Raw genomic sequence first — 11,545 nt, 5'->3', positions numbered from 1 at the left:
CTGCAGACTGTGCGGAGGCGATAAGGAGGGCGTCATCCACATTTTATGTGAATGCCCCCTATTAGCACTCCGTCGCTATAAAATCTGGGGCCAGGCTTTCCTGAAACCAGAGGACTTACAACAAGCGGCTGTCACCAGCCTTATTAGCCTAGTGAGAAACACAGGGCTGGGGCTGTGTGACTGACCGAAACTAAGGCGGAAGTTACAAAAGATCGTATGATTTAGGTGACTCTGGGCGCTTTAAGTGACCAGCCGCACTTTTTCTATTCTATTCTATTCTATGCACTTTCAAATGAAATTGGTTTCATGAAGTTCGGAGCGATATATTTTTTTTCATTGAATTAATGACTTCACGGGGATAGTTTACCCCCGAAATTTCACCCCTCGGAGATGATTTCAATTTCTATCTTAATCATTTTCCATGAGCTTTCTGTTATATTGCAAAAAAATTTGTCTAAATATTCTCCCTATGTGCGCAATTGAAGAAATACCCCTAAACCCGCGTATGGGTCGATAAAAAAAAATGTGGCACTTGCTTTTGAGTCCTCTACNACCCCTCGGAGATGATTTCAATTTCTATCTTAATCATTTTCCATGAGCTTTCTGTTATATTGCAAAAAAATTTGTCTAAATATTCTCCCTATGTGCGCAATTGAAGAAATACCCCTAAACCCGCGTATGGGTCGATAAAAAAAAATGTGGCACTTGCTTTTGAGTCCTCTACAACATATTCAAGTTTCATCAAAATCGGGGGCGGACACCTACCTAGTGTTCCTTGTAAGTTTCGCCCTCCGTGCGCTGCAACTTTTATTTGAACAACTTCGCTGTCCCTCCCTTCCTACAAAAGATATCAAGGCGTACTATTTCAAATGGGACACCTTGTGTGGTACAATATGAGAGAAATTATGAATAATTTTTTTTGGCGCAAATTTGAAGAGGAAACAACGAAAAAAGTACAATGAATGAACCACGGAAAGTAAACACCAGATGTTCGAACTTTTGTTGCTGCAATGCACCTGAAATCTGGTTTCCAATCGATGATCTCTATATAACTTTTTGTAGAGCACGGTGTTACATATAGGTCTGGAAACTCCTATTGTGGGGGAAGACTCTCTTAACGGCGACGGATTTTGTATTTCACTTGACGGTCGCTAGGGACGCAACGTGACAAACGGATTTTTGTTGAAAAAGCGCGGTCAAGGTTTTAACCTCTCAGTCAATCAAAAAGTTCCTCATTAACGAAATACTCTGTAACGAACATGTGGGAATGTTCGTTAGGAACACTAAAAACGATCTGGAAACAGCGAGACTCCTACAACGTTGAATTAAAATCCGTGAGTAAGAATCCTAGAGCGAGAGAGTGAGAGTCCCTTATCCACTTCCGAGTGGCTTATTTCCGGTTAGAGTTATCGGTTCCGTTTATTCATAAAGACTAGTAATTACGCGTCTTTGAGGGCCCAAAAAAATTATCGTGAAGAAGGGCCAAAATTATAGAGTTATCCGGTTCTTTTTATGCGGTTCACCCTATTGTTAATCTTGCGGGTAATCGATTAGGTCCGGCTGAAATGCAGGCGGTCCAATTTCGTTGGATTGTCAGGGGTTAATTGGTGACATTTTTTGTTCTGGGTGGAAGGTCGTTTGGAGCGAGTGCAACCATCGTCTTCAACGAATTGCCAGGTTGCCTTTGGGTTTCGTTGAGAAAAATGAGTTGAGAATGAATTAATAGTGGAGTAATAACAAGTACCGGTGACTTGTCTTTTAACCCCGAAAATCCCGGAGATCCGATCCGTGGGTAGCGCCAAAGACCCTTAGTAATTATCCGAACGACAATCAGTTCGGCCTAGTCTCGCGTAATAATTAGTAAAAAGGAACTAGTTTTGTGTTAGGTGATTAGAAAAGAGTTGGGTGAGATTGGAATAATCGCGCCAGGTCGTGAGAGTCATGATTAATTGTCGTTAGATTCGCACCTTCGAGGGGCGTGTTCGCACCAATCAAAATTCAGGTGATTGAGCGGTGAATTCCGCGCTCTGAGCTGTCTCCAGACGCTCGTGAGTTGGGCAGTTCGGCGTTGGCCCTTGACCTCACCGGAACTAGTGCCAATATAGTGCCTATCTTAGGATTATAGTGCCTATACTTGGATCATATTATCTACACGATGGCGAAGAACACCCCAAAGAGGGATAAGAAACCCAAAGTGAGTTTTTAGTTCGCTTTATTTATTTTTCTGAATTCATTTCGGCTGTTAGTTATTCGACTACGGGGTCTTCAGCCCCGTATGTCGCATTTCATTACGTTAAAACGGTGATTGTGACGAATAATTCAATTGTGAGGTGCCGATCCCCCCCTTTCACTCATGATTGGGTGGTTTTCGTGATTTTTGGTGGGTTATTCGAGGGTATTTCTCCCCTTTTTTGGGGTTATTTCCGGCTCAAAGCCGGTTCCGATTACACTGTGCATCGGCTTATTATATTTGTTAAAGATCTTTTATGAGAATCTATCGGAGAAAAACCCCTCCGGAGGGGATAATTAATCACGTTGAATTGCTAGACCGCGTCCATTCCCGTTACATGTGGGTCTTTGCGCGTAAGAAATTCCACTCGTGTTCAAATTGAGTTGGTTCGCGTAGATAGTCAATTAAAATTATGGTTTGTGGATCAATGTGTTCGGGGGGCTTCCCTGAGTAATCCATCTCAGGGTTTCCGAAAATCCGCTCTGGCGATTTCCGGATATTCCATTTTTGGTTTTCATAAATTTCCAGCTCATTCTCGTTGGCGTGTACACCGTGTATTTCCGAGTGAGAATTTCCCCCTCTCGACTCCCCTCAGATACCCATCCACGTTTACACGTGGCTATTCTCGCTTCACGCGGGCATTTTTAGCGTTTAGAATTCCGCTCGGGGATTAACTAACCTGAGGCGGCTAATTGTTTAGGGAAAATTATTTTTTGGATATTGTTGTCTTCGGTAGACTCTCCCGGACATTTTGTCTCAGGGTTCGTAATTTTTGACTCTGCCATTTTCGAGTTATGGCAAGTTGAACTTTGCGGAATTTCAGCCCGTTTTGGCTGGTATGAAAAATCGATGGATGAATACGGTCTCCTCTCTCTCGCTCTCATTGTCGCTCGCATACCTTTTCCTCCAATTCTCGGAATTCTCGAGTATTTAGGGCTTAGCGTGTATTTCTACTCTCCCCAAATGTTCATTTCGGTATATTTGAGGTATTTATCGACGATATTAATTTCTTCGAATATTTTTTGTCAGATTGGACTATTTTCTATCAGAGTGGGGAATTAATATTATGATTATTATTATTGTCAGTATTGTTAGTGATTAATTGTGGATTTTTCTTTTTTTATATTTTTTTGAGAGAATTGAAATGTCTTTTTTTTTGTAAAATTGGTGATTCTTGATTTTCAATAGTAAAACCAGTAAGGATAATGTCGATCTCCTTCTTTTTTTGCTGCTTTGTAGTTTTGACTGCCCCATTAACCCGTTTCCACCTGAAATCCACCCCTCTCTCCACAACCTAGCACACTGAGCGAACCAAGGACCGTTACCTTTCCCCAAAAATCTAGTTTTCTCCCTTTTTTTGTACGTTTTAGAGTTTTTCGAATTAGTAGAGTTGATTTTGTAGATTCCTCCAGTTTGGTAATTCCGATTAAAAATCACCTGGCGCCTATAGATTTCTGCATTTTTGAGTTTAACTAGATTCAGGGGAAGAAGGGCGAAGGTAATAGGTATTTTAACCCCCATGAAAAATGTCACGTTACAACTCGTTAAATACTGTGTGAAAACAATGCCGAAACAAAGAGTGAAATGTGCAGTTGCGGGGTGCAAAACAGGTGAAACTGATGTGCCTATGAAGAGAGCTTGTTTTAAAGTACCACACAATATTGAGGGCAGGAGGGAATGGGAAAAATCCACCCGGAAATTGAAGAGAGGAATCAATTTAAGGATTTCCCATGTAATTTGTGAGACGTTTCCGACCAGTAATAAAATAAATGTTTGTTTAATAAGTTACCATTTCAAGTCACCACATTTCTGCTCTTTTCATCCATAATTTGAGCATTTAGTAAATACCGCTGTTAGAATGAGGTATTAAAGAAAAGAGACATTCAAAAGACAGCTCATATTATAATATGATGAGCATTCTCTTCAATATCATTCTTAGTGTTTAGATTTTTAATTGTTTTCAGTCTCCGTTGTTCTTAATCTCAAAAAATTTACATATATTGAGTCTTGATAACATGCGCAAGCGTGGTTCTGAAATTCCGAAGGTGCAAGTCCGAATGTGTCCGCGTCGGGAGCCATCCCCACCACCGAAAATTGGGGGGAGTTTCCAGACCTGCGTAAGACCATGGTATAGAGATTAGTGTTTCGAATGTTTTGATGGTGCTACGATCGGTATACGAGCAGGTTGGTGGGGATGGAGGCGATATATGCTCGTGGTAACGGTAGTCAGGCGCAGATTTTGTATCGTAAACAAAGTTATTAAAGATTTTGATTGAAAATTGAGGAAAATTTAGGCCTATGAGTGATTGAAATAAAAAAATATTGGACTGGGTTGTTGGTCGCTCACGTCGCTCGCTCCCATTGCATATGGGCTGAAGTGGATGTGACCCATTAACGGTCGAACCAATAACTTCCCAACCAATTCTTATTTTTCTGTTCATCCAACATCCAATATAGAAATATCCGGCAGCATTGCCAGGCTTCATTCTTTGGTTTCTATACTCAATTTCTTCTTCCTGTTGCACGAACCATATATATAGTGTCCTCATTGGAAAGTTTGTTGAATACGCTTCAAAATGATACCTGATTTGTCCAGTTTTGTCAATTTTCCATCAACTTATCAGAGTTTTAGACGACCAGTCAATTTTCATGTTTCACTTGAAAAATTGAGTTTGGTTGGATTTTTCGATGCATCTAAGTGGATTAGGCGGGTATATGTATCGAGATACGCGGTAGCGTATCGGCCAAGTCACGCCTCATAACCTCACAACAAAACGACGAGAGCTACCGAGTATCTATACACGACACAACTTCCCCTTCCACTACCTTCACCTGATTTTTCATCAATTAATAAAAAAAAGCCACTATTCAGACGAAAAGTGTCCTTAGTTACCCTATATAAATCAATCCGCTTTCTACTGATGCAATTATTGATTTAATTCGTTCAATATTTATGAAGATATATACATAGCAATGAACTAGCATGCACATTTTTCGCGTATCCATTATCTTCTAAACGAAAACGGTCAGCCTTGAGCCACTAAGTTGGCAGCGCAACCCGAATTCTTTTTTTTCGCATCCCGGGAATTGACAACAGTGTCTTACCAGGGAGAATAGAGGGAAGGAGGCCAAACCATGGACATATAAGACATAGACTGCGGGTTCCCTATCCTTCCTGTGTATTGAAAAAAGCACGAAACGGACAGAGAGTGTTGCGTTTGTCGCCAGTTTCCTTCTCTGTCGAATGGTGCCGTAGAGGGGGATAGTCGCTATTGCATAGTGAACGTATCCCCCACTCCGTGACCGTTCCTGCTCCACTCTGGGAAATATTCGACGAAGAGAGAAACCATCGACAAAACGGCGCTCCTTTTCTATTTCTTGCAGTCCCCACTACTCGAACCCGTAGGCTATGTATTATAATATAGTTCTAGCAGAAGTTTTCCCTTCCCAGGGTACCCCCACTGCATGCGATTCCCACCTGTTTCCGTGTCTCCCACGCCTGAAAACGGAGGGAAAGATTCTACTGGAAGGCCTATATGTTTATGAGCCAAACAGAGGCTGGTGGGATCCCTGAAATCATGTGAAGCAGCATGTAGTTCACATTGGTTCCGATGATGGCGGTAGTAGTCACTCGCGTGGTAAAACAAATTATTAGAATTGTGAAATTCAGCGTACTGAGAATTCCACTCCCAGTCTGTGCAATAATTTGATAATTATATTAATTCCTTAACAAATATATGTGAATACCCTTGTAGAATATGAAAAAAAAACAGATGCACAGAGAAAAAATGTGGATTAGCTTCAGAAAGAAGTTTCTAAATTTTAGAAACCGTGGTTTCTAACCTTCAGGTTTCTAAAATCTAAAAACTTTTTGTAAGTTTTAGAAGAAAATCTTTTAAAATTAATGATCAGAATTGGGATTAATTTTAAACCAAAATAGACTCGATTTAAAAAAAATATATTTTTTTAAATCTAGAAAATCTTGAATTTTTGAGGGGGAATTTTGCAAAACGGGCGATTGTGATGTCCGGGGGGTGGGGGTGTAGGAATTGAGGTTGTTGAGGGATGTAACAATTCACTAACAAATGTAATTCAGAATATAAATTACAGTTTAATCAAGACGTTTAGAATATATACAAAAGAGAAAGAATAATCAAAGTGATCTGATCGGAGGTCAGTGTTAGACTCTACTGACTATCTTAAACCGCGTAAGACGGGAATTTGGATACGCATGACAATATGTGCGAGCGAGAGGTATTTTATACTGGGCGCGTGACAGAGCGCGATGATGTCACCGATGTCCAGTCGTCTCTCAGCGTTGTCGTATCCGTGCGTGTGTTACGCGTTGGTGTTTGTGTAGCGAGGCGCTACATGACTCCCCTGCTTAAGTGAAAAAGGTAGTTTTTCAGCACTGCAACAGAAAAAAATCTCGGAACAGGTGAAATGTATTAAGCAGGTGAAAAAAATTTTTTGATGAGGAAATTTAGACAGTATAGACGTGGATTGTCGGTCTGTTCGCGAAGTTTACGCGTCTCCTCGGCCTCTGAGTCCTGTTCGCCGTGCTCGTGTTCGGCTGCGGCTGATTCTGTTGTTGTTGAGGCTCTTCTGATACGTCTGGCGGTGGAGGCTGTCCTTGGACCTGGTCCATGTCCTCCGGCAGTACGTACGCTGGTTTCAATCAGTCGAAGGAGATCGGTGATTCTTGTAGTTACCCAATCCTCCGGACTTGTACCAAATGACGAAGTATTTGTCATGACGACTGATTACGCGGCATGGGCCGATGTATGGTGATCGGTATGCCATTCGCACGTGGTCATCGCGGACAAAAACATGTGTACACGTCACTAGATCCTTGAAGATGAAAGTTGAACGTGTACCGTGACGTGCAGCGGGAGTCGGTGCCATCCTGCGGAAATGCTCACGTAGATTTCTCACCAATTCCGATGCTGCTGCTCGTTGGTTCGATGGGATGAGGAATTCTCCGGGTAGACGGATCGGTTCCCCGTATGTTAGCTCGGTGGGAGTCGTTTGAAGGTCCTCTTTCCACGCGGATCTCAACCCTAGAAGTACCAGGGGAAGTGCGTCGTACCAAGCTTCGCCATGACATTGCAGTGCTGCTTTCAGTTGGCGATGTATTCTCTCAACCATGCCGTTTGATTGAGGATGAAATGGCGTCGTCATCAACCTCTCGGTGCCCAGAATTCGCGTAAGCTCCTTGAAGGTGTCTGAGAAGAATTGACCGCCCTGGTCAGATGTAATTCTCAGGGGGATGCCGAAGCGCGCGATCCAGTGATAAAGAATCACATTGACTACTGTTGGCATCCTCGAGTCGATCAGTGGAACTGCTTCTGGGTATCGCGTAAATCTGTCGACGATGGTCAAGCACCAGCTGTGTCCTTTTGAGGCAGGAAGAGAGACTAAATCGACGTGTATGTGTTCGAATCGTCGTGATGATGTCTCGATGTTAGCTATTGGGGTAACCGTGTGTCGCGTTATCTTGTTTTTCTGGCACTCCAGGCAGTGTTTGATCCATTGCGCACAGTCTTTGTTTATGCCAGGCCACACGTAGCGTTGTGTCACGAGTTTTCGCGTGCCTTTGGGTCCAGGATGAGCCATTGAGTGCAGTGAGCTGCAGACCTGTTGTCTCAGCGGAGCAGGAACGTATGGGCGAACTGTACCTGATCATACATCACAGTACAGTGGTTCGTCCATTCCTGGGAGTTGTAAGCGGTCTAGTCGCAGGTTCACGTCCGGTCGCTGGAGTAATTGTCGGAGTTCTTGATCATCGCGTTGGGCATCCACCAGCTGCTGAGGTGTGACGGCAGTCGTGATCTCCTCTACTCGTGATAGGGCGTCTGCCACGACGTTGTCTGGGCCCGCGACGTATCTGATGTCGTGGAAAACTGGGCGATGTAGTCCAGTCTCCTGTATTGCCAGGGTGAAGCTCGTTCCGGTTTCTGTTGGAACGCGTGAGTCAGCGGTTTGTGATCGTTGAAAATTATCACATGTCGTCCTTCAAAGATGTACCTGAAGTGCAGTACTGCCTCGTAGATTGCTTGCAATTCCCTGTCGTAAGCCGCGTGTTTCTGCGAAGAAATTCCAAGTTTCTTGCTGAAGAAGGCTAACGGCTGCCAGGAACCGTGGTGTTCCTGCTGTAGAACGGCGTCGATCGCGTGATCCGACGCGTCTGTGAAGATAGCCCACTCTGCCTCGATATTTGGATCAGACAACAGAGTGGCTTCTGCTAGCGCTTGCTTGCTGCGCGTGAATGCTTCTTCAAGGGGTGGAGACCAGGCTACTGGTTGTTTTCCCTTGACGTTCGTCCCCTGAGTCGCGGCGTTCAGCGGGGCGAGGATTTCTGCCGCTCCTTTGATGAACTTCCGGTAGACATTTAGAGTTCCGAGGTATGTGCGTAGCGATTTGACCGTTGTTGGCCTTGTGAACTCCAGGATCGCGTTGACTCGATCCTTGGGGGGTTTAATTCCTTGAGCGTTGATCACGTGTCCGAGGAAAAGTACCTCTGGCTGTCCGAGGACTGATTTGGTGACGTTGATTATCAGCCCGTAGTCCTGGAGTCGCTGGAAGAGGATCCTCAGGTGCTCGCGATGTTGCTCCGCGTCTTCCGATGCTACCAAGATGTCGTCTATGTACGGGAACAAAAATGGTAGATCGCGTGTGACCTCGTCGATCAGACGTTGGAATGTCTGAGCTGCGTTTCTGAGGCCAAATGTCATGTATGGGAATTCGAAGAGTCCAAATGGCGTGATTATTGCCGTTTTCTGGATGTCTTCGCGTGCCACTGGAATTTGGTTGAAGGCTTTAACCAAATCTATGGTGGAAAAGATTGTTTTGCCATGAAGGTTGGCAGCAAAGTCTTCTAGATAACGAACAGGATACTTATCTGGTATTGTCCTGTCGTTGAGTGCAAGGTAATCACCGCATGGCCTCCATCCATTGTTGCCCTTAGGAGCTAGGTGGAGCGCGGATGCCCAGGGACTTTCAGATCTCCTCGCAATTCCGAGCGTCAGCATGCTGGAGAACTCCGTTTGAGCGGATTTGAGTTTATCCGGCCCTAGGCGGCGAGCTCTGCAGGAGATTGGTGGTCCTGGTGTTGTCCGTATGTGATGAACGGTGGAGTGCTCCGCTTTTCTGAGCAATCCTCCCGGTTTTGTTATTGCTGGGAACTCTTTGAGGATCGACGCGTACGGTGAATTCTCGTTGATCTCGAGGAGCTTGACAGACATAGCGCGGAATCTTGTGAACCGGCCTGTTGATTTGAGACCCGTTGAGCTGTCGATGAGGCATTCATTCCTCAAATCAGGTAACAGGTTGAAATGATGCAGAAAATCAGCACCGATAATAGGTCGACTGACATCTGCCTCGATGAAACGCCATGTGAATTCTCTGCGGAGACCGAGATCTGGCGAGATGGATGCATATCCATACGTATTGATGAGGGTTCCATTGGCTGCGAAGAGTTGATAGCCGCCGGTGTCCTTCTGTTTTGCTGGCCGCCTGCAAGGCGTGACAGAGACGTCTGAGCCTGTGTCCACAAGGTATTGGGTCCCAGTCGTTCTGTCTACTACGAATAGGCGGCGGGATTTAGTATGAGAGACGACTTCCGCCACTATTGTCTCTCGTTGGAGTTTCCCTGAAACTTACAACCAGGTTGGCAGTTACGCACATTTTTGCCGTATCTGTGATGATACCAGCAGGTGTCGAATTTCTTTAATACTTTCCTGGAGCTGGAGCGTCGGCGTGAGTTGTTGCGCTGCCCACGTGAGTACTCTGAACGTGTGCGTGAGCGCGAGCGTGAGTCTTTCAATCGTAACTCTGCGACAGTTGCCGTCAGCTGTTCGATTCGCTCGAGGAGTGCTGCGTTGGTCGCGTTGCCTGCTGAGGTGGTGATCGCTGCGACGCTGTTTGGGTGAAATACCTCGTGCACCCTGTCTGCTAGCTTCGCGAGATCATCAATGGAAGCGTTCTCCTGGGTAGCGAGTGTAGCTCGCGTTTGCTCGGGGAAATGAGACAGCCAGCGCGTTTTCAGGACCTCGGCGTCAATGCCTGGAACAAGACTTTTTAAATGTCTCAGGTGCTTCGACGGAGTTCGATCCCCAATGCTCTCCCTGTCGAGCAATTGGATGATGTTCGCAGTTCTGGATTTTGTGAAACATCTGATTAGTTCGTTTTTTAATGTTTGGTATGGATTTGTTACAGGTCTGGAGACAATTAAATGTTCGACTTCTGCCGCGTAAGCAGTGTCGATCAGCGGTACCGTTTTGTTGTACTTATCTGACTCGGTGACGTATCCCAGGTCAGCGAATTGTGTCTCCAGCTGCGCGAACCATTGCGCGGGTTTGTCCGCGTCGAAGGGCCTTGCGATGAGCCTGGGCCTCATTGTAGCCGTTGCTGTCATTACGGTGGGAGTTGTTTGGATGTCAGCTGCTGTTGTTGCCATGTCGATTTGATTTTATTTTATTTCAGAGAGGAATAAAATCGATGAATTTTACTTCACAGCGCGATTAAACCTAAGGAATAAATTTGTGAGAAAAATAAAGGCTGTTGTAGTCTCTATTTGTCACCAGCACAATACAACGTCTATGGGTGTTCGGCAATGTGTCGGCGCGAGGTCACAAATATTCACTCGGATATCACTTTTATTCGGTTTGTTTTGGTTCCGCGAGAACAATGGGAAACCAAGGTCTTGACGCTTGGACGGTTGGAATGTTCTAGAAATTCCGAGACGCCGTCGTTTAAAAACCGAAGCGTGGGTCACACAACGAAATTAATTATTTTCAGAAGCGCGCCACTTAACTAGAATGCACTCGCGAGATTCACTGCAGCACTTGAAAAACTGAGTCGCGCGTGTTGTCCGGAGAAACGGATGAGAACGCGTGGACGAGAGAATGAATTTTTCAATTGCACTGCACGCGCGCGAGTCGCGAGGGTTTTCACTTTTGTCGCTCAAAACGCCGAATTTCCCTAATTAGATCACGTCGGGGTCACCAATGTAGGAATTGAGGTTGTTGAGGGATGTAACAATTCACTAACAAATGTAATTCAGAATATAAATTACAGTTTAACCAAGACGTTTAGAATATATACAAAAGAGAAAGAATAATCAAAGTGATCTGATCGGAGTTCAGTGTTCAACTCTACTGACTATCTTAAACCGCGTAAGACGGGAATTTGGATACGCATGACAATAGGTGCGAGCGAGAGGTATTTTATACTGGGCGCGTGACAGAGCGCGATGATGTCACCGATGTCCAGTCGTCTCTCAGCGTTGTCGTATCCGTGCGTGTGTTACGCGTT

The 11,545-nt window shown here is 44.8% G+C and overlaps 1 protein-coding gene across 4 annotated transcripts in view; it reads left to right on the top strand.

Moving 5' to 3' along the window:
- LOC107040402 (serine/threonine-protein kinase grp) overlaps positions 1-11,545 on the top strand; it is a 281,876-nt gene that overhangs the window by 107,116 nt on the left and 163,215 nt on the right. The window lies entirely within an intron of this gene.

This window comes from Diachasma alloeum, unplaced genomic scaffold (genome assembly GCF_001412515.2).
Source record: "Diachasma alloeum isolate Michigan unplaced genomic scaffold, Dall2.0 Dall_scaffold_00332, whole genome shotgun sequence".
Lineage (NCBI taxonomy): Eukaryota > Metazoa > Arthropoda > Insecta > Hymenoptera > Braconidae > Diachasma > Diachasma alloeum.
This window is presented reverse-complemented; position numbering and strand designations above follow the sequence as displayed.